The sequence below is a fragment of the Desmodus rotundus genome, chromosome 3 (genome assembly GCF_022682495.2).
Source record: "Desmodus rotundus isolate HL8 chromosome 3, HLdesRot8A.1, whole genome shotgun sequence".
In the NCBI taxonomy this organism is placed as follows: domain Eukaryota; kingdom Metazoa; phylum Chordata; class Mammalia; order Chiroptera; family Phyllostomidae; genus Desmodus; species Desmodus rotundus.
Genome location: NC_071389.1, coordinates 131,930,570 through 131,951,039, shown reverse-complemented (window position 1 = coordinate 131,951,039; position 20,470 = coordinate 131,930,570). Strand labels below are relative to the sequence as shown.

Genomic DNA, 20,470 nt, shown 5'->3' with positions numbered 1-20,470 from the left:
AGAGAAGAGCAAGTGGCACTGTTCCCTCTCAGACCCCTCCCCTACTGACAGCATCAGAACACACCATTTGGGTTGTCCTGCCCTGGCAAATACCTAGGGCTCCACCCCTTACTATGTAACAGGCATGCTGAGACAAAAATAATGGCCCAAATGAAAGAACAGATCAAAACTCCAAAAACAGAACTAAGCACTGAAGAGATAGGCAACCTATCAGATTCAGAGTTCAAAATACTGGTAATCAGGATGCTCACAGAAATGATTGAGTATGGTCATAAAATAGAGGAAAAAGTGAAGGCTATGCAAACTGAAATAAAGGAAAATGTGCAGGGAACCAATGGTGACAGGAAGGAAACCAGGACTCAAGTCACAGTTTGGACCAAGAGGAAGAAATAAACATTTAACCAGAACAGGATGAAGAAATAGGAATTCAAAAAAGTGAGGAGAAGCTTAGGAACCTCCAGGACAACTTTAAACTTTCCAGCATCTGAATCATAGGGGTGGTCAGAAGGAGAAGAGGAAGAGGAAGAAATTGAAAACTTATTTGAAAACATAATGAAGGAGAACTTCCCCAATCTGGCAAAGGAAATAGACTTCCGGGAAGTCCAGGAAGCTCTGAGAGTCCCAAAGAAGTTGGACCCAAGGAAGCACACACCAAGGCACATCATAATTACATTACCCAAGATGAAAGATAAGGATAGAATCTTAAAAGCAGCAAGAGAAAAGGAGGCAGTTACCTACAAAGGAGTTCCCATAAGTCTATCAGCTGATTTCTCCAAAGAAACCTTACAGGCAAGAAGGGGCTGGAAAGAAGTATTCAAAGTCATGAAAGGCAAGGACCTACATCCAAGATGACTCTATCCAGCAAAGCTTTCATTTAGAATGCATGGGCAGATAAAGTGCTTCCCAGATAAAGTGAAAGGAGTTTATTATCACCAAGCCCTTATTATATGAAATGTTAAAGGGACTTATCTAAGAAAAAGAAGATGATCAAAAATATGAAGAGCAAAATGACAAACTCACAGCTATTAAAAACTGAACCTAAAAAACAAAAACAAGCTAAGCAAACAACTAGAACAGGAACAGAATCACAGAAATGGAGATCACATGGAGGGTTCTCAGTGGGGAGGGGGCAAAATGGGGGAAAAGATACAGGGAATAAGAAGCATAAATGGTAGGTACAAAATAGACAGGGAGAGGTTAAGAATATTATAGGAAATGGAAAAGCCAAAGAACTTATATGTATGACCCATGGACATGATCTAAGGGCAGGGGTGTGTGGTAGAAAGCTGGTGGGAGGGGGGTGCAGGGCAGAAGGGAATAAAGGGGAGAAAAAACAGGACAACTACAATAGCATAATCAATAAAATATATTTTTAAAAAGAAAGAAAGAATATCCCTCATTTTCCTCTGGGTGGAGGCAGTCCGGGGCCATGGCACCTGTCGTAAATGGAACATGGACTGAAGTTCAGTTCTACTTGTGCCCTTGGCTAGATGCCTTTGTGCAGAGCAAAAAGTGCCTAATCTGATGTAGTGGCCTTGCTGATGAAATGGTGTGGAATAAAAAGTCTATCCAAACAGGTATCAAAAAGATCAAATTAATCAACTAGAATTTTTTTTCTGGAGGGAGGATAAGGTTACTGAAAGTGATGTATAAAGTTAGTTGAAGATGAGAAGAATAGTCAGGAATAAATAACCTATCACTAAGCAAAAACCTGGAGAGAAAAATGATCTAGGAGAATGAGTGAATTATTTGGTAGTTCAGGAGCCAATCACACAATGGTGAAAAATTAGAAAACATGAATTACTGCTAAGAAAGTAACAGTAACTCAGTCACTGCTTTGAATCCTGCTCTTATTAAAACCACTCTGATGAGGTGAGGCTGTATATGTCTTTCTGGGTTCTTGTGAAGAGGAGAGATTCTAATTTTTCTTATAAGTATATGTATTTCTGGAATTCCTACCACCAATTTTTGACAAAAAACCTGAGTAAATTTTTTTTCCTTGCCATAAAATAGCCACATTTCTTTCTTCTTAAAATCTTGATAAACACAAACTATTAACCATAGTTCTGATAATGCATCCCTATAGGGATGAACTGCTGTAGCTACAGGGGCTTAAACAGGTGAATATACTTCTTCAATCATGTGATTTGATAGAGAGATGAGGCTTGAATATTTGACATAGAGATGCTTTGGGATGGACAACATCCCTTATGTAATATTCCTGCCAAAAATGCATAACTTTAATCTACTCATGAGAAAACAGACTGGAAGAATACTATGGGAAATGTTGAAGCCAAAGAACTTATATGTGTGACCCATGGACATGAACTAAGGGGGGGAACATGCCGGTGGGTGGGGGTGTGCAGGTGAAGGGGAATAAAAGGGGAAAATGGGACAACTGTAGTAGCATAATCAATAAATATATTTTTTAAAAGGCAAAAAGAAAAAAAATGTTCATGGTATTTGGAGTGAAAAAGCCAAGTGTAAAATTGTATATTAATAACAACTTTTTAAAAACTTTGCATTTTAGATGTTCCATTTTCTAAATGAACAGTGTGACTTTTACTAGAAAAAAATTATATAAACTTAATTAAACTATGATAGACAGAGATGCTCAGCTTCAAGCTCTAACTCTTCCAAATGAGTCACTTTGACTTAGATTTCTCTCTTTTTGACTTAGATTTCTCTTTGTTCCTTTTTTCTGCTAATGATATGTATTTATTTCATTTACATTTTTATTGAATTGGGGTGACATTGGTTAATAAAATTATGTAGGTTTCAGGTACACAGTTCTATAATATAACATCAGTATATTGTATTGTGTATTTACCAGCCCAAGTCAAGCCTCCTTCCATCACCATTTATCCCCCCTTTACTGTCTGTCACCTCTCCCCAACCCCTTTCCTTCTGGTAATCACCATGCTGTTGTTTGTGTCTATGAGTTTTCTTTTTCTTTGCTCAATCCCTTCACCTTTTCACTGAACTCCCTAACCACCCCTTCGCCTCTGACAGCTGTCAGTCTGTTCTCTATCTATGAGTCTGTTTCTATTTTGTTTGTTAGTTTATTTTGTTCTTTCAGTTCTGCATATGAGTGAAGTCAGATGGTACTTTTCTTTTCTTGACTGGCTTATTTCACTTAGCATAATACTCTCCAGATCCATTTTTAATGTCACAAAGGGTAAGATTTTCTTTTTTATGGCCAAGTAGTATTCCATTGTGTAAATGTACCGTAGCTTTTTATGCACGCATCTACTGATGGACACTTGAGTTGCCTCAAAATCTTGGCTATTGCAAATAGTACTACAGTGAACACGGGTGTATATATACTTTTGAATTAGTGTTTCGGATTTCTCTGTATATATTCCTACAAGTGGCATCTTTGGGTCATAAAAATTTAAATTTTTTAAATTTTTGAGGTAACTCCACACTACTCCCCACAGTGGCTGCACCAATCTACGTTACTGCTAACTGTACAAAAGGGTTCCCTTTTCTCCTCATCCTCCCCAGCACTTGTTTGTTGATTTATTGATGATAGCCATTCTGACAGCTGTGAGGTGATCTCTCATTGTGGTTTTAATTTGCATCTCTCTGATGATTAGTGACCTTGAGTATCTTCTCATATGTCTATTGGCCATCTGTATGTCCTCTTCAGGGAAGTGTCTATTCAGGTCCTTTGCCCGTTTTTTAATTGGATTGTTTGTTTTGTTAGTGTTGAGTTTTAAAAGTTCTTTATAAATATTGGGTATTAGTCCCATGTCAGATGTATCTGTGAATATGGTCTCCCATTCAGTAGGTTGTCTTTTCATTTTGTTAGTTTCCTTTACTGTGTAAACACTTTTTACTTTGATGTAGTCCCACTGTATATTTTTTCCTTTTATTTCACTTGCCTGAGGTAATATATCAGAATAAATATTGCCAGGAGCAATGTCCAAGATTTTGCTGCCTGTGTTTTCTTCTATGATGTGTGTGGTTTGAAGCCTAACATTTAAGTCTTTAATCCATTTTGAATTTATTCTTATGATGGGTATAAGTTCATGGTGTAGTTCCTTTTTTTTTTTTTTGCCACATATCTGTCCAATATTGCCAGCATCATTAATTGAATAGACCATCTTTATCCCATTGTATGTTTTTACCTTCTTTATTAAATTTTAATTGACCATGAAGGTGTGGGTTTATTTTAAGGTTTTCTAGTCTGTTCCATTGATCTATATGTCTGTTTTTAAGCCAGTACCATGCTGTTTTGAATCCTGAGGACTTGTAGTATAGTTTGATATCAGGTAGTGAGATTCCTCCAACTTCTTTCTTTTTTTCTCAAGATTGCTGTGTCTGAATAGAGATCTTTTGTGGTTCCCTATAAATTTTTGAAATATTTGTTCTACTTCTGTGAAATATGTCATTGGTATGTTGATAGGAATTGCATTGAATCTATAGGTTGCTTTGCGTACTCTGGGCATTTTAATGATGTTAATTCTTCCTATCCATGAATGTGGTACATGCTTCTACTTATTTTATCATCTTCAGTTTCTTTCTTTGGGGTTGTATAATTTTCTGAATACAGGTCTTTTACATTGTTGGTTAAAATTATTCTTACGTATTTTATTATTTTTGATGTAATTGTAAATGTGATTGTTTTCTTAGTTTTCCTTTCTGACAGTTCATCATTGGTATTAAAAATGCACCTGATTTACAGATATTTATTTTGTATTCTGATACTTTACTAAATTCATTTATAAGTGTTAGTACTCTTTTAGTGGAATCTTAAAGTTCTTTATATACAATACTAGGTAACCTTAAAATTATGACAGGTTTACTTCTTTGTTTTAATTTATTGTTGTTCAGTTACAGTTGTCCCACCTTTTCCCCATTATTCACCCCAACCCCGTCCCCCTTGTCCATGACCACAAGTCCTCTATTTGTGTTCCTTTGCTTGCCCCTTCCCCTCCTTCCTTGGTTATCCCCTTCCCCCCGCCCCTCTGGTCACTGTCGGTTTGTTCTTTATTTCCAAGTCTCTGGTGCTATTTTGCTCATTTGTTTGTTTTGTTGAGTAGGTTCCACTTATAGGTGAGATCATATGGTATTTGTCTTTTACCACCTGGCTTACTTCACTTAGCACAATGCTCTCTTTCTTTCCAATTTAGATGCCTTTGATTTCTTCTTGTATGATTGCTATGGCTCGGACTTCCAGCACTGTGTTGAATAAGCGTGGTGATAGTGGACGTCCTGGTCGTGTTCTCCACCTTAAGGGAGACACTTGTAGTTTTTGCCCATAGTGTATAGTGTTGGCTGTGGGTTTGTCATACATGGACTTATTATGTTGAGTGAGTTACATTCCCTCTATTTGCACTTTGTTGAGTTTTTATCATAAATCTGTGCTGAATTTTATCAAATGCTTTTTTGCATCTATTGATATAATCATGTGGTTTTTATCCTTCATGTTGTTTATATGCTGTATCATGTTTATTGATTTGTGGATGTTGTACCAACCTTACATTCCCGAAATAAATCCCACTTGGTCACAGTGTATGATCTTTTTAATGTATTGCTGGGTCTGATTTGCTAATATGTTATTGAGGATTTAGCATCTACTTTAATCAAGGATGTTGGTCTATAATTTTCAAAGTGTCTTTATCTGATTTTGGAATTAAGATAATGCTGGGCTTGTAAATGAGGTTAGGAGCCTTCCCTCCTCTTGAATTTTTTGAAATAGTTTGACAAGGAAAGGTGTTAGTTCTTCTTTGAATGTTTGGTAAAATTCACCTGTGAAGCCGTCTAGCCCAGGACTTTTGTTTGCTGGGAGTCTTTGGATTACTGCTTTAATTTCAATAGTTGTAATTTGTTTAAATTTTCTGATTTCCCTGATTCAGTTTTGAAAAGTTTTGTGTTTCTAGAAATGTACCCATTTTGTCCAGTGTGTCTGAATTGTTGGCATTCAGTTATTCATAATATTTCCTCACATCCTTTGTATTCCTCTGGCGTCAGTTGTTACTTCTCCTCTTTCATTTCTGATTTTATGTATTCTAGTCCTCTTTCTTTTTTCCTTGATGAGTCCTGGTTAAAGGTTTGCCAATCTTGTTTATCTTTTCAAAGAACCAGCTCATGGTTTCATTGATCTTTTGCATTGTTTTTCAGACTCCTCTATTTTGTTTATTTCTGCTCTGATCTTCATTATTTCCTTTCTTCTCGGTTTGAATTTTGTTTGTTTTTTTCAAGTTCCTTTAAGTATAAAAGTAAATTGTTTATTTGAGATTTTTCTTGTTACTTGAGGTACAGGTCTTGAGGTAGGCCTCTAATGCTATGAATTTCCCTCTCAGGACTGCTTTTGCTGTGTCCCATAGAGTTGGTGTTGTTGTGTTCTCACTTTTATTTTTTTAAAGGTCATCTTTTGATTTCTTCCTTGATCTCATTGTTAACCAATTTGTTGTTTAGTAACATGACCCTTAGCCTCTATGTCTCTGTGTGTTTTTCAGTTTTTTTTTCCATGATTGATTTCTAGTTTCATAGCATTGTGGCCAGAGAAGGTGCTTGGTATGATTTCAATCTTCTTAAATTCATTGAGACTTGTTTTGTGGCCTAACATGTGATCTAGCCTAGAAAATGTTTTATGTGCACTTGAGAGGAATGTATATTCTGCTGCTTTGGGGTACAATGCTCTGAAGATATCAATTAAACACATGACTTTGTATGTTATTTAAGGCCACTGTTCCCTTGTCAATTATCTGTCTGGAAGATCTATCCATTGAAGTCTATGAAGACATATCCATTAGATCTTTTTTTTATATCATTGGTATTTCAGCACATTTTAAAAATGGAAGAAGTAGACACAGAGATGAAAATTAGACTTCTACTTCAAGGCCATCTCTTCAGTAATGGGGTAATCACCACACTGAAAACTTTTTAATGGCAAATAATTAGGAAGCAGTATTAGGGTTAGAAAATTGTATATGGGAGAATTGACATTAGAGTAAGATATGGGCTCTTTAAGGTAAAACCAGAAACTCACCAAATTGTTTCAAGAAAACAAACAAGGTATGGCTCAACAATAACAACAGAAGGCTGAAGCCATTAAAAATATTTCTCTGAAGGCCAATAATAATATGAAATGGAGTATTTCTTTCAAAGTAATAGAAGCAATAGGATATCATTAGTGTTATTGGTTATTCATGTGCAGTTATTTTCATATTATTTTATGATTTTTTTTACTGATTATCCTTCAAGGATGGTCTGCTGTTCTCCGTTCATGAACTTGAACATAAAATACTTCGCATTGGCAACAGTGGAATGGACAATTTGTGGAGATAGTCATCCTGGCAGTTGCATATAAGGCAAATGTGGCTCTCTTGCTTTAAATCATTATCACCATTTCTCTTCCCCAAGATGTTGAAGTTACAGCTAGAATAAATGCCAAGCCAATGTGAGTGAGCATGCATTCTTTGCACATCAGCCAGCTAGATCTTATCCTCTCACAGTTTTGTCATTGGTGAGATGACATTAAGATTCGGGACTTAAACAAAGGGAACCTAATATGTAGAAACAGTTCAAAAATTTCTAGCAAAATTTCTTTCAGATCTGTTAATTGGGAAGTCCCTTTCCATGCATTTTAGAATTCTTTCCTTGTTTTTTAACTTTAATGATATTTTTTTCCATTGTAGAAATGCTTTAAAATTTAAGAGTTAGACCAGATGGCATTTGAGAGCCTTTCTGGTTCTAAAACTGTGATGTAGATATCTTGTAGAAATTGGTGCTTTTGTTTTCTTAGTTTAAGAGCTCAACACCTGGCAATGATCTTCAAGGCTCTATGTAATCTGTCACTACCCCTTTCATTTCCAGCCTCAGCTCCTACTTCTCTACCCACACTTCAGTCACATCCACCTTCTCACTCTTCATAGAATATTCCAATGCTAGTTCTATCTTGATTTAAAGTTTCTCTTCCCTCAGATAACTGCATGACCAGGACTCTTAATTCCCTCTGGTGTCTCCTCACACTTCACATTATCAGAGATGCCTTCCTTGTTCACCCTAAGTAAAAGAGCATTTCCTTCACCAATGCCATTCTCCACCCATATAGTCATGTCATCACTTGAAATATTAAAAGTTTTTGGGTTTAATGTTTATCTCTCCTGGTAATGCATAATCTTTGTTCCTTGTCTCGAGTCCTCTACTGACCACGATCAGGTGCTCCTGTCTCCCTGTCTTGGGAATATTGTCCTCAGGCCAAACAGGAGCTGCCTGTCCATTGAGGCCATGTCTACCTCAAGCCAGGAGTACAGAGGTCAAATCCCTTCCCTCAAAGTGCAGCCAACTGTGCTGCAAATTACTTTTTATTTTCTCAGTGGGATCAATTTAAAGCCTTTCTTCAGTTAAGACTAAATTTTTGATTAGTTTACCTCTCCCACCAAGTTCTTCTTTCATTTCCCTCCTCTTGAGAGCACTTCCCTGTTGAATTGCTTGCTCAAGAATTTACACCTCAGGCTCTGCTTCTGTGGAACTTGACCCAAGACACCACTCTGGAATGTAAGCTCCCAGAGGTCAGACAATGTGTCTCCTCTATGCACTGCTAGATTTCCAGCACCAGGACAGTGCCTGACATATGTAGGTGCTCACATAATTTTGAATGATTGTCTTAGTCTTTAAGGCCCTAATAATTTTGGTAGAGCAACACTCTAGGCTATTTGAGGACTCATTCTGCATTGAATGAAGATAAACAAAAGAGAAACAAATAAAAACAATTTATCTACCACCTTTACCCTTCTCACTTGCAAGCAACTTTGCAAAAATGCCTTTGAAAATCTACCTTTGCCCACCCCTGTGGATGGCCTACAAAGCCTACAATTTTTTAATCTGGCCCACTGCAAAAAATGTTTGCTGATCTCAGACTTTAAGCTCTCAATTTGTCCTACTGTCTTTGGATTCTTAGAAGCATCACTTCAGACCATGGAGTGTCTTTAGTCCAGCAAGGTCTATAATGCCATACCTCACCATGCTGTTATTTTCTGACCTCTTCAATTCAGGACAGACTTTATTGTTTCCTGGTGGGGAGTTCAATCTTTTCCTAGTTACCAGCTGGTACTAGTCCTGCTAGTAATCTTTCTTAGTTACCCAAAGCATCCACAACCCTGAGTACATTTGCTGTCTTACCCAGAAAAACATTCCCAGCATATGTCTTGCTAGCAGAAACAAGAGAAATAAATAGAATACATGAAAGCATAACAAAAGACTCCCACTTGTGGCAATTTTCTCTAAGAAGTCTTTATTACTTAGCAGGTGCAAGCCTCACAATCCTGCATTCCAGAAGAAACTGCTTTTAGCAGCATTCCTTCTCACTTGCATTGCTTAGATCACACACACACACAGAAAGAAGGAGAATGCAGTATTATTCAGCAATAAGAAGAAAGAAATCCTGCCGTTTGTGATGACATGGATGAACCCCGAGGGCATCACGCTAAGTAAAATAAGTCAGAGAAAGACAGTACTACATGGTCTCACTTATACGAGTAGAACCTAAAAAATCGTATTACTAGAAACTGAGAGTGTATTGGTGGTTACCAGGGACTAGGGATGGGGGAAATAGGAGGTGTTGGTCAAAGGGTACAAACTTTTGGTTTAAAACAAATTCGTGGTATCTAATGTATACCATGGTAACTGTAACTACTGACACTGTATTATACAACTAAAATTTGCTGAGAGAATAGGTCTTAAATGTTTTCACCAATAAAAAGGGTAACCATTGAGGTGATGAATGTATTAACTAACTTTCTTGTGGTAATCATTTATATCTATATATTATATATCTATATATAATATATATATTTATATATAGATATACAATATATATCTATTATATTCATAATACATATATAATATACAACTATTATCTATATAAATATATATATTTATATCTAAAATATATCTGTATATTTATATATATCTATATATCTATTATATCTCTATACATCTATTATATATCTATTATATACATCTATATATTATATATCTGTTATATATCTATATAATATATATCAGTATATAATATATCTATAATATATCAATATATAATATATTTATATCGATCTATATAATATATGTATTACATATATAGATAGATATATTGTCACATCATACACCTCAAACTCACACAATGTTATCTATCAAGTAGACTTTTAAAAAGCTGAAAAAAAATTGTGTTTATATCAAGTTCAGTCATATGTAATGAGCTATAACTTAATGATATGATAAATTTTATTTTTAATTAACAAAAATATGAACTATTATAGAATTGTATACTTGAAACCTATATAATTTTATAACCATAATCACCCCAATAAATTCAATAAAAAGTAAACAAAATGAAATATGTCAAAATAGAAATAAGAGAATGAATGTAGGAATTGAACACTAATGGGTAATGGGTTTTTGTGGGGGGTGATACAGCTTTTCTGAAAATAGATAGTGGCAATAGTTATAAAACTTTGTGAATGTGCCAAAAACTACTGAGTTTTATACTTCAAAAAGGTGAATTTTATGGCATGTTCATTATATCTGAAAAAATAATAAAACCAAAAACAAGGAGGTAAAATGAGGTGAAGGGTACACAGGTCATTAGCTTCTCTTAAATTCCTGTGCATTGTATTATCTTGTCAGTAATTGTTCATTTGTTTTATATAATTTCTATTTCCTTGCCTGTGTTGTGTACATCCACTTGCAAAGCATTATGCTGAAAATATAAACATGTTTTTTTATTATTTGTCCTAGCATGAAAGTTTGTGCTCATACACACAGGTGAAATTTGACCTAATAGGTTCTATTACAAACAAAAAAGAGCAAGAAAATGAAAACAGTTCATCACAGTATTTCAGACTCCCAGAAATAGTCTCCACCTCTTACCTTGAGAATAGTGATTTTGATAAAAATAAATTTTACTTACTCAGTGGGACTTTAGCCACATCCACATGCCATCATCTCCTTGGCAATGCAGTTAAAAATATAAAACATTTAAGGAAGTCTGAAGCACTGACAGGATGGAAGCTCCATTGGAAATATGAAAGCAGTGGTACCCCACTAAAAAATCCCTGTGTTTTATTGGTAAGCCAGAGTGAAGGGGCTGAGTCACCAGTAAGCCACCTGTTGAATCATGTTTCAACAAACTGTATCTACCTTCAGAATGTATTTGAGAGTGAGTTGTTCATTAGTCATAACTGAAAACATATGTGGTACTGAAATGCAACCTAGTCACAAAATCTCTATAACTGATGATAACTTATTACTAAATCCCTACTCTAAGTATGCTGAGAAGGTTAGTCAGTCCTGTTTTTAATGAACATCCTTATAAGCCAAAATTAAAGTCAGTTGGGAAAGACACATTATCGATTATGGAATTTTAGCATTTTTGTCCTATACAGGAGCAATATTATACTTGGCAGATTCTTTTTAAGGCCTATTAATAAAAAATATTAAGCACTTTTGCACAATCTGGTATAGCTCAGTGGACTGAACATGGGCCTGCAAACCAAAAGGTCGCCAGTTCAATTCCCAGACAGGGCACATGCCTGGGTTACGGGCCAGGTCCCTGGTTGGGGGTGTGTGAGAGGCAACAACACATTGATGTTTCTTTCCCTCTCTTTCTCCTTCCCTTCCCTTCCTTTATTTATTTATTTAAAGATGAGGTGGGTCCAGCTGGGGTGGGGTGGAGGGATGGGGAGAAAAGGCATACAACTGTAATTGAATAACAATAAAATTTAAAAGATAAATAAATAAAATCTTAAAAAATATTAAGTACTTTGTATCAAACTATTATAATGGCTCATTGATATGTCTCAACATATTCAAACTTATTTCTCTGATATTATTTGCAGGCTTTTTTGAATATTAAAGGTGAAAGTGAGACTAATATATAGCATATGCATGCATAGTATTACAGTGTGTATATATTTATGTGTCTAATTTTCACAGTCTTGGGATAAAGTGGGACCTGTTAAAACTTGATACTAAAAATGAAAATTCTGAGTGAAAAACAGATTGTCTATAAAACAGGTAAAGATACCAACAATGAAATATCAGAAACAGAAATCAGGAAAAAAATCCAATTTGCTATAGCAACAAGAAAAATAAAGTACCTAGGAATAAACCTAACCAAGGAGGTAAAAGACCTGCACTCAGAATACTACACAACACTGAGCAAAGAAATTAAGGAAGATACAAACAAATGGAAGCATACACCATGTTCATGGATTAGAAGAATTAACATCATCAAAATGTCCATACTAACAAAAGCAATTGATAGATTCAACACAATCCCTATGAAAATACCAATGACATATTTCACAGATATAGAACAAACATTTCAAGAATTTGTATGGAACCATTAACAACCCCGAATGGCTGCAGCAATTTTGAGAAAGAAGAACAAAGTAGCAGGGCTCACCATACCTGACATCAAACTATATTCAAACTATAATCAAAACAGTCTGGTACTGGCATTAGAACAGAGACATAGATCATTGGAATAGAATAGAAAGCCCATAAATAAGCCCAAGTCTCTATAGTCAATTAATATTAGATAAAGGAAGCAGAAGCAAAAAATGGAGTAAAAATAGCCTCTTCAACAAATGGTGTTGGGTGATCTGGACAGCTACATGCAAAAAAATGAAACTCAACAACGAACTTACACAGAAATAAACTCAAGATGGATAAAAGACTTAAATATAAGTCGTGATACCATAAAAGTCCTACAGGAGAATGTAGGCAGGAAAATCTCAGATATTCCATGCAGCAATATTTTCACTGATATGTCCCCTAGGGGAAGGGCATAAAGGAAAGAATAAACAAATGGGACTTCATCAAAATAAAAAGCTTCTGCATGGCTAAAGAAAACATTAGCAAAATGAAAAGGGAACCAACAGTATGGGAAAACATATTTGTCAATGATATTTCAGACAAGGGTTTCATCTCCAGAATATATAAAGAACTCACATGACTCCACACCAGGAAGACAAACAACCCAATTAAAAAATGGGCAAAGGACCTGAACAGACACTTCTCCAAGGAGGACATACAGAGGACCCAGAGTCATATGAAAAGATGCTCAGCATCACTAGCCATCAGAGAGATGCAAATTAAAACCACAATGAGATACCACTTCACACTGGTCAGAATGGCCACCATAAACAAATCAACAAATAATAAATGCTGGCGAGGTTGTGGAGAAAAGGGAACACTAGTGCACTGTTGGTGGGAATGCAGACTGGTGCAGCCACTGTGGAAAGCAGTATGGAATTTCCTCAAAAAACTAAAAATGGAATTGCCTTTTCACCCAGCAATTCCACTGCTGGGATTATACCCCAAGGATCCCAAAACACTAACTCAAAAGAATCTGTGCACCCCAATGTTCATAGCAGCACAATTTACAATAGCCAAGTGCTGGAAGCAGGCTAAGTGCCCATCAGTAATTAAGTGGATCAAAAAACTGGTACATTTTCACAATGGAATATTATGCAGCAGAAAGAAAGAAGGAACTCCTACCTTTTGTGACAGCATGGATGGAACTGGAGAGCATTATGCTAAGTGAAATAAACCAGATGGTGAAAGACAAATACTATGTAATCTCACCTATAAGTGGAACCTAATTACCAAAATGAACAAGCAAGCAAAATATAAGCAGAGACATTGAAATTAAGAATAGACTGACAGTAACCAGAGGGGAGGGGAGAGGGAGATAACAGGGGAAAGAAGGGAAAGGGTTGTCAAGGAACATGTATAAAGGACCCATGGACAAAGCCAATCAGGGTAGGATCAAGGGTGGGAGGTGGGGGTGGGTGGGGTGGGGGAAAGTGGTGGTGGGAAAATGGAGACAACTATATTTGAATATTAATAAAAATATAATTAAAAATAAAAGCTAAAGATAAAATATACAAAAAGATAAAATACATATGAAAATTGGAAATATTTGCAACTGAATTATTTGACCACATATATTAAATATTTTAATATATGAATAGATCTTAGAAATCAACAAAAAAGATAATGTTTCTAATAGGGAAAATGCCAAAGGCAATAAATAGTTTATTCAAAAAGGAGTAATATATGCTCTCCTACTGAATTAGCAAGACAATTCTAGTAAATGTTGATATAAGTAGAAACTGGTAAAACATTTCTGAGAATAGTATGGAAACATGAGCTAAATTTTTAAATGTGTATATTTTAATTTACTTAGTATTTAACTTAGGGGAATATCTGGAGGAAATAACCAGGTAAATGGTCAGAATCTAAGTACAAGGGTGTGAATCAAAATAGTGTTTATAATGGTACAAAAGGGTGCTAATCTAAGTATCCAACAATACAGGATTTGATGACAAAGTCTAGTATATTCAAATGGTGGACCACCCTGTAACCATTAAAAAATAGGCTGCAGAGATATGCTTACGGACTTTGAAAGTGAGTGTACCATAGGCTTGTTAATGGGGGTGGGCAAGCAAATAGCTTTCTGCTCTCAAGGAGTGTATGATCTACAGAGGAAAGTCCAACAATAAGCAACTAAGCTTATAACTTAACAAGATATATTCATATTTGATGGTGGTTCTCAGGAAAAGAAAGGAATACTTTTTTTCACTAGAGGGAAGGATGAACACTTAGAAAAGGAACTTCGGAAAGATGATTTTGAGGTAGTAATGTTTGAACTGAGACCTATAGAAAAGAAGGAGCTGATTGAGAGAGGACTGAGGAACATAGCCTTCCAGGGAGAGGGAATGGCACGAACAAAGTATTGGGCCAGAACAGGGTTGCAGGGCTGGAGCAGGGTGAAGACCTATGTGAAGGAGGGAGCTGAGTGATGAAAATGGGGTGCAAAAAAGTCTGGGATACTAGTAGTCTCAGGGCCTGGGTGGCTCATGAGTATTAAAAAATATAAATAAATTAATAAATATTAATAAAAATAAATGTACTAATAAAATAAATAAAAATATATTTAATCTTAGTGCAGCGTTGAATTAAGCGGGTCTTTATTTTATATTTATAAAAATAATGAAACAATTTTATTTTTAGAATTAACTTGCCTTGAAAAGTAAAGGTTTAGACAGAATCTTCAGTATTGACTTCCTAAAACAATGCTGCCTTCCCTAACAGTTTAATTTAACAGGTAACCAGGTTCATTGAACCACGGTTAATTGAAAAGCTTTCAAAATTAGCAGAAATCTTCCATTAATGGATCAGTGATTATGTTTATTAGTATTTGTGGCCTGATTTGTTATTAGGGACAGAATGCTATTACAGTGCAATCTCGTGCATTTTAACAGCTGTGTTACTCCCAATCATGTGAAGGAGGCTATAAACTGGGTCTCTTACATTAACTGAGATGCCCTAAGCACAATAGGCAGTAACAGTCCATTTTATTTTAAGACGCTTCACAGAAATTAGAACTGTGTAGCTAGTTTAATGTTACTGAACGCTACTATTGCTTCATGGTAACTCAGCTAAATAAATATTAGTTGTAATTCTTATACAAGTAATAATTTTATCAAAATCACTTCAGAAGCCTTTCCTATAATGTTCATTGACTTACAAGTAATTTCTAAATGTATTTGTCTTAAGTTTACTACAGATGGTAGATGGATCTCTAAATCTTTAGTTTGGACACATAGATATTAACAATTTAAAGCCATTTTCAATATAATTCTAGATTATGTTGTCATCCTCTACTTTTATCTTTCTTAAAATTAAAAAAGATAATCACAATGAATATGTTGCTGTGTGCATTTCTACCTAATGTTTATATTTTGATTTTATTCTTAGTTTTAACATATACGAAGTCCTATTAGAAGCCAATAGATTCAGTTGAAGGGTATTATACATGAATCATAAAAGTAATTTTTGTAAGCCAATTTTCTAGGGTTGTGGAAATAACAAATGTTACACAATAAATAGTCTCATTAAAAAAATAAAGGTTGTTGTGAATTTCTCCACTAGAGCAGCACAATACTATAGAAGCTTTTCACATTTAATTAAAATTACAAAATATTGTTTCCTTAGGTGAAACCGCATTTTGATGCTTTCTCACGTGTATAGGAAAATGCTTCTGTGTTATGTAATGTTCTACTTTTATGGTTTTCATTGAAACTACATATTTTTAGAGAGGATTTTATAGACTCAACATTGAATAATCTCTAATATTCTAAAAGCAGAAAATGTAAATGATGTTAATAATGCATTTTATTTAAGCCAATATATTCAAAATATTATCATATCAACATGTGATAATAGCCACATTTCAAGTGCTCAATTGCCACCTATGTGGGACTGTCTATGACTTAAAAGTGAATGCAGTTTCGGCAGAAGATAAAATACTTTTCAGTTAACAAAATGGTTGACACAGTGGAAAAAAGTTAAACAAGTGATTAGACACTATTGCATCGTGACAAAACCACCTACTGTTTCACCTTATTTGGTTTGGGTTTTTGCATTTTCACCTTTCAGCGGGATGTTTTGTATGCCTCCCAGAACCTATGTTGTATTAATGCACTGAGCCCACTCTGCATTCCTTATTTCACAGCTACCCTGTTGATTTCTCAGGCCCATGACTTTGAACAGGAAGTCCCTTCTATCTGGAATAAGCTTCTCTCTTGTTTGGAGCAGCCAAAACTCGACTTAACATCAAGGCCCAACTCAAATGGCTCAACCTCTATACATTCATCTTAGAATCCACAAAACGAAATTAATTGACTCTTCAATATTGGGGTTTCTGTTGCATTGTGTTTATATGTTATCTCTACCACTTGTTGAAGTGTGTATTGATTTGGCATTTATATGATTATCTTCCTTCACTTTCCCTCCAACTCTTTTATGGACACTGTGAGTAGGTACTATGCATACTCATTTTTGACAGTCTGACAGCAGCTAGAGGATAGACACAAACTAGGTTCTTAATAAATATCTGTATGTTACATTTACATTGCTACCCCAAAGTACCATCCATCTGAATTTTTTTAGATAGCCAATTCTGATTTTTTCTTACATGATATCTGTGACTACCTAAAATTCCCGAGGCTCACAACCTTGCATGTGCACATATACGTGTAATTTGATTCTGCTACTTTAGTGGGATTGTCTTTTGTCCTTCATCTCATCCCATCGGAGCCCACTTCTGCAGGGCCGTGGGCTCTGCGGTCACTTTCATCAGGGACACCCATTTGTTATCATTAAGTTTTATAAAATATTTTACAGTGATTTTGATATCATGAAATCATTTTATATATTATTTTTATATTGCTTCATGTATTTAAACCTTAGATCCTCAAGATTTTAACTTTTCCTTTAAAGAATAAAGACTATATTTTTACTCAACTTTCCTTAAAACCAAGCAGTGTTCTGGGCATAGAATAAGTACTATGGTCAATAAAAACTTGATGAACCCACAATATTTCTGTTTAACAATTATGTGTAATATAAATAAACTAAATAGCAACATACTTAATCTTATTTATTGTATAATTTGTAATAAACCCTAGCTTATTTAAATGTATGTTGAATACCTGTTTCATAGTGGAGTTCAGTCATTCAGCATATCGAGTGTTACGAATCCAGCAAATGTGCTAGATACTGAGTATGAATTAATAAACGCAGGAGACAAGATTCCATGCAGTACAACTCCTTGCATACCATGTAATGAGAAATACAGATAGCAAATAAGTAAGCACATAAATAGATATATAAATAAATAATATAGATAGAATTGTTCTAGTTGAGGAACAGAAGATTACAAGGAACTTCACGTAGTTGAAGTAGATAAGGTTACTGTAATGAGTAGGAAACATATAAACAGATTTGAAATATTAAGATAGAATTGTTTTCACATCTTGGTTATTGTGAATAATACTGAAATGAACATAACTTACATATACCTTTTTGAATTAGTGTTTTGGATTTCTTTGGATAGATACCCAGACATGGGATCGCTAGGTCATATGGTAGTTCTATTTTTAATTTTTTGAGGAACCTCCATACTGTTTCCCATAGTAGCTGCACCAATATTCAATCTCACCAACAATGCACAAGGCTTTCCTTTTCCCCACATCCTCACCAACAGTTGTTTATTGATTTATTAATGTTAGCCATTCTGACAGGTGTCAGGTGGTAACTCAGTGTCATTTTAATTTCCCTTTCTCTGATGATGAGCGACACTGAACATCTTTTCATATGTTTATTGGCCCTCTGTGTGTCCTCTTTGTAGGTTTCTATTCAGGTCCTCTGTCCATTTAAACTAGATTGTTTGTTTTTTTGATGTTGAGTTGTATGAGTTCTTTATAACCTTTGGTTACTAACCCCTATTGGACGTATCATTGGCAAATATGTTCTCCCATTCAGCAGGTTGGCTTTTCATTTTATTGATGGTTTGCTTCACTATTCAAAAACTGTTTAGTTTGATGTATTCCCATTTGTTTGTTTGTTTTCCTTGCTGGTGGATACATGGCCAAAAATATATGTTACTAAGAACAATGTCAGAGAGTTTATTGTCTATAAGTTTTATGCTTTTGGGACTTACATTTAAGTCTTTAGTACATTTTGAGTTTATTTTTGTGTATGGTATAAAAAAAGTGGTCTAGTTTCCATTGATGGATGATTCAATAAAGATGTGGTATATATATCCAATGAAATATTATTCAGCCATAAAAAAGAGAATGAAGTCTTACCATTTGTGCAATCATACCATTTCTGACAATATAGATGGGACTTTTGGGTATTATGCTAAATAAAAGGAGTCAGAGAAAGAGAAATGCCATATCATTTCACTTATGTGTGGAATCTAAAATATGAAATAAATGAAAAAAAACAAGCAGAAACAAACTCATAGATATGGGGAACAAAGTAATGGTGGCCATATGGAATGGGGGTTGGGAGCCAGGGGGGAAAAGGGTGAAAGAATTAAGATATGCACATTGGCAGTTACAAAATAGTCACAGGGATATAAGGTACAGCTTAGGGAAAACAGTCAATAGTATTGTAATAACTGTGCGTGGTGTCAGGCAAGTACTAGATCGATCCGGACAAATCACTTTATTAGTTGTATAAATGTCTAATCAGTATGTGTGTGGGGAGTGGGTGGAAGAGCACTCTCAGAGAGGGAGGAACAGCATGTGTGAGACTGAGTAGGGCGCACGCTGGATTTAAATTTAGCCAGTGCAGCTAGAACCTGGTGAGCCCGTGGGAATGGCAGGAAATAAAGGTGGAGAGGCAGGCAAGGTGCAGGATGAAACCGAGATTTGTAGGCCACAATAAGGAATTTGGGTTCTACTTAAGAGATTTTGAATAATGAAGGGCAAGAATCATACTTCACAGATGAGTCTACAGAAGCGAATGCCTTGCAGACGGAATATGGAACATGAATAAGAGGTACACTGTAGGAGTTCCTATGATAAGAGAAGGTGGCTTGAGCCAAAGTCAGAGCTGTCGTGATGCAGAGAAGATGCCGTATTTGGATTGATTTGGAGAACACTTACTGAGGGCTAGTACGTGAGGACCGATGAAGGATGAAGAATCAAGAATGAATGACTAGCAGTTTTTCTGCTTTATAACTTGTCCATGTTAGAAGTCTTTTTTTTAAGATCGGTAAGACTAAGAAACACTATGGGTATTAGGACTTCAACATGTGAATTTGGAGGAGACACAAACATTGAATCCATACAACTGCCATTTAGAGTTTTGTTTTTGGAGGATACACCAGAGAATTAGGAGTAAAACCCAGCATGTGTCCTTGGAGCCTTCCCTCCCCACAAAAATGATGTTTTGTGGCTTCCTGTGACACTTTGGATAAAACCTCAAATCCTTACTGTCATATCTAAATCCCAGTGTTTTGTAAAAAGGGAACTCCAATGGGGGCAGAGGGAAAGGGCTCTGGCCCCCTCGGCGTCATGTCTTTGGTGCCCATGATTTCCAATCTTCTGGGTCTATCCTCAAGTGCCAGGACACTGGTAAAAAACCCAAAAAGGTGAACTCCAGGAAATGCTCCTGACATGTATTAAAAAGGATTTAAATAATTGGGTGATGTCAACAGATTGGCTCTCCTGGTGTGGTGGTTTTGGGAGCCAGACTGGAGTGGAGGAAACAGTGGAGGAAACTAGTAAAGACAACATTAAAAGTTTGGCTGTCAGTGGCAAGAGGGAAACAGTAGTAGATGGGGGAAAACGGTACAATCAAAGATACATTCGGTCAGGGACGTGCTATATATAGCACATTTGTATTCTGAAGGGAGGCGTGTGTGCAGAACTACATCGCCTTGCAAAGTCTGTGCTAGAGTGTGGCACTAGACAATAGTGACCATTTGTGGGGGGGGGGTCTCAGAAAGCCACACCCCACGTGTTTGCCATTTCCCTTTGCTTTTTCCTATTCAGCAACCAGCTGCTAGGAGCAAGTACTAGGAAACTCCTGCTCACATCCCACATTTTATCTCACTTTCTCCAGTTACCAGTCTGTTCTGCTTCCCCTTTCC

The 20,470-nt window shown here is 35.7% G+C and overlaps 1 protein-coding gene and 1 pseudogene across 15 annotated transcripts in view; both read left to right on the top strand.

The window, feature by feature from the left end:
- Positions 1-20,470, top strand: part of PPFIA2 (PTPRF interacting protein alpha 2) — a 446,500-nt gene that overhangs the window by 34,677 nt on the left and 391,353 nt on the right. The gene's annotated exons all lie outside the window — the stretch shown is intronic.
- Positions 19,825-19,952, top strand: LOC112322173 (small nucleolar RNA SNORA57; annotated as a pseudogene).